The sequence below is a fragment of the Moschus berezovskii genome, chromosome 17 (assembly GCF_049115385.1).
Source record: "Moschus berezovskii isolate FMDL1 chromosome 17, NW_MosBer_1.0, whole genome shotgun sequence".
Lineage (NCBI taxonomy): Eukaryota > Metazoa > Chordata > Mammalia > Artiodactyla > Moschidae > Moschus > Moschus berezovskii.
Genome location: NC_142476.1, coordinates 2906874 through 2910425, shown reverse-complemented (window position 1 = coordinate 2910425; position 3552 = coordinate 2906874). Strand labels below are relative to the sequence as shown.

Here is a 3552-nt window from a genome sequence, read left to right as displayed (position 1 = left end):
AGTATTCTTGCCTAGGAAATCCCATGGACAGAGGAGCCTAGTGGGCTACAGTCCATGGGGTCGCTACTAGTCGGACAAGACTGAGCAACTTCACTTTCACTTTTCACTTTCATACGTTGGAGAAGGAAATGGCAACCCACTCCAGTGTTCTTGCCTGGAGAATTCCAGGGATGGCAGAGCCTAGTGGGATGCCGTCCATGGGGTCGCACAGAGTCGGACATGACTGAAGTGACTTAGCAGTAGCAGCAGCAAAGCAAAATCAGTTCATCAGTCATACTCCAATTCTCATATATCAACAGAATGCTTGCACACACAAGCACACACATGCACATATATATAAACATACACACAAATAGAAGCTTATATCAAATATATTTTTGTTACTTTTGTCCCATCTATTTTTAATGAACAAGCCAGGTTAAACTCTAAAGGGATGTTTTAATTATTTCTTTTTCCTCCCAGTTATGTAGCCTTTTGAGGTTCCAAGGCTTGCCACAGACTCGCCAGTGAGAGTTTTTCCTGGTGTTTGGAAACTTTTCTCTTTTTTAAACCTCCCTTCCTGGGACGGAGCTCCATCCCTACCTCTTGTCTCTCTTTTTATCTTTTATGTTTTTTCCTACCTCCTTTCGAAGACAATGGGCCGCTTTTCTGGTTGCTTGATGTCCTCTGCCTGCATTCAGAAGTTGTTTTGTGGGACTTGCTCAGCGTTCAAATGTTCTTTTGATGAATTTGTGGGGGAGAAAGTGGTCTCGCTGTCCTATTCCTCCGCCCTCTTGTTCCTGCCATATGACCCAGCAATCACACTCCTGGGTATACACACTGAGGAAACCAGAATTGAAAGAGACACATGTACTCCAATGTTCATCACAGCACTGTTTATAATAGCCAGAACATGGAAGCAACCTATATGTCCATCTGCAGATGAATGGATAAGAAAGCTGTGGTACATTTACACAATGGAGTATTACTCAGCAATTAAAAAGAATACATTTGAATCAGTTCTAATGAGGTGGATGAAACTGGAGCCTATTATACAGAGTGAAGTAAGCCAGAAAGAAAAACACCAATGCAGTATATTAACACACATATATGGAATTTAAAAAGATGATAACGATAACCCTGTATACAAGACAGCAAAAGAGACACAGATGTATAGAACAGTCTTTTGGACTCTGTGGGAGAGGGTTAGGGTGGGATGATTTGGGAGAATGACATTGAAACGTGGATATTATCATTTGTGAAATGATTCGCCAGTCCAAGTTCGATGCATGATACAAGATGCTCGGGGTTGGTGCGCTGGGATGAACCAGCGGGATGGGATGGGGAGGGAGGTGGGAGGGGGGTTCAAGATGGGGAACACATGTACACCCAGGGCAGATTCATGTCAATGTATGGCAAAACCAATACAATAATGTAAAGTAGTTAGCCTCCAATTAAAATAAATAAATTTAAAAAAAATCTAAAAGGATGAACATACATTATCTAAAATTTCTTGTTTCTGCTGGTTTCTAGAGTTTTTCTTTATCTGGGCAAGACACATGTCCTTTGGCACCAGACTTCTCCTGCATGTAAGTAATAATGATGTGGCAAAGCAGTAAAATATTTCTAGAAAAAATTTCACTAAAATATATTTAATGCTCAATATCTACATTAAAAAGTAGAACAGAGACAGTAATACCATATTGTTCATTTTTTCAAAATCAGAGATAAGTTCATTTTGTTGTTATTTAATACACAATAATAAGCAAACTGGGCTCCCCAGGTGGCTCAGTGGTAAGGAATCCGCCTGCAGTTCAGGAGATGGCGGTTCGATCCCTGATTTAGGAAGGTGCCCTGGAGAAGGAAATGGAAACCCACTCCAGTGTCTTTGCCTGGTAAATTCCATTGACAGAGGAGCCTGATAGTCTTCAACATTGAGTTGAAAGAGCCAGAGATATCTTAGTGACTGAACAAGGAAACGAGCAAATAAACACATTATGATTCTTAAATACCCAAGAAGTGTAATCACTTGTATTCTTAGTTGGATAGGTGTCTTTAAAATATAAGGTTGAATATTTCAACCTTGTCTTTAATTAAAGTGTTACTTTCATATTATGTCTGACATGTAATGAGCTTTCAGTAAAGAACTGATTGCTGAGATAAAGCAGTGAAGGTTTCAACTAGTCACATACATCATAGATGACAACCAAATTTAGAGTCAGACTTTCTCAAAACTCCTATCCCACACTTAACCTTTAAAAATCAAATAGTGGGAAAATTTGTATGGGCTATTTTCTCAGAATAAGATGTGCTGGAATGAATTATATCTGATTTACAGATAATATTTTGTCTCAAAAAGAGTGAAAACATTGATCTGTCATTGTCTCAGTCATTTCTGGAGCATTTTTACAAGAAGAATAAAGAAGAATGGATGGGGAACATGGCACTTTCTTAAAAGAATTTCTTCTCCTGGGAGTTAGCAGTAGCCCTGTAATCAAAGTGACTCTATTTACCACATTTCTGGTTGTTTATCTCATTATTCTTGTTGCAAATCTCAGGATGATCGTTTCAGTTAGAACAGACCCCCGGCTGCACACACCCATGTACTTTTTCCTCAGCCACCTCTCCTTCAGTGACCTCTGCTATTCCACAGCCACTGGACCCAGGATACTGGCAGGCCTCCTCATCAAGAAAAAATCAATCCCCTTCTATGGCTGTGCTCTGCAAATTCCTTTGCAGATTCTGAGTGTCTACTGTTGGCGGTCATGGCCTATGATTGGTACATGGCTATTAGCAACCCCTTGTTCTATACAGTCAAGATGTCTGACAAGGTGTGCCTCCTGCTGAAGGCTGGGGTTTATATGGTGGGAATTATGGATGCTTCGATACATACAATATTAACTTTCCGATAATGTTTCTGTGGGTCAAATGAGATTAACCATTTCTTCTGTGATGACCCTCCTTTGCTTTTGTTATCTTGCTCACATGCACAGGTCAATGAGTCAGTGATATTTATCATTTGGCTTTATTGAACTGATCACCCTCTCAGGTCTTTTTGTGTCTTACTGTCACACCATCCTAGCAGTGATAAATATCCACTCTGCTGAGGGTAGGTTCAAGGCTTCCTCCACCTGCATCTCCCACCTAACCGCTGTGGCAATTTTCCAGGGAACTCTGCTCTTCATGTATTTCAGGCCAAGTGCTTCCTACTCTCTGGACGAAGACAAAATGACCTCCTTGTTTTATACCCTTGTGATTCCCATGTTAAATCCTCTGATTTATATCCTATGGAACAAAGATATGAAAGAGACTCTGATGAAATTTAAAAGTGAAAAACAGTTCCATTGAAAATTTGCTCGTATACATTTTCCTCCCAATATTACACAATAATTTATGAAAATCAAAATTGGTTTGACTAATGTATGATTCCATTTGTATTTATACTATCTTCCAATCCTAGCAATATGTATGATTTCCTAAATGCCACAGGTTTCATATCTTAAACTTCTGTTTAATACTCCTTATTTGTGGAAAATTTTCAGACTCTTCATTTGTCAAACTTGTGTTTCATTT

The 3552-nt window shown here is 39.4% G+C and overlaps 1 pseudogene; it reads left to right on the top strand.

Annotated features, from left to right (window-relative positions):
- Nucleotides 1–2406: 2406 nt before the first annotated feature.
- LOC129551135 (olfactory receptor-like protein OLF2) lies at nt 2407–3327 on the top strand (annotated as a pseudogene).
- The last annotated feature ends 225 nt before the right edge of the window (nt 3328–3552 follow it).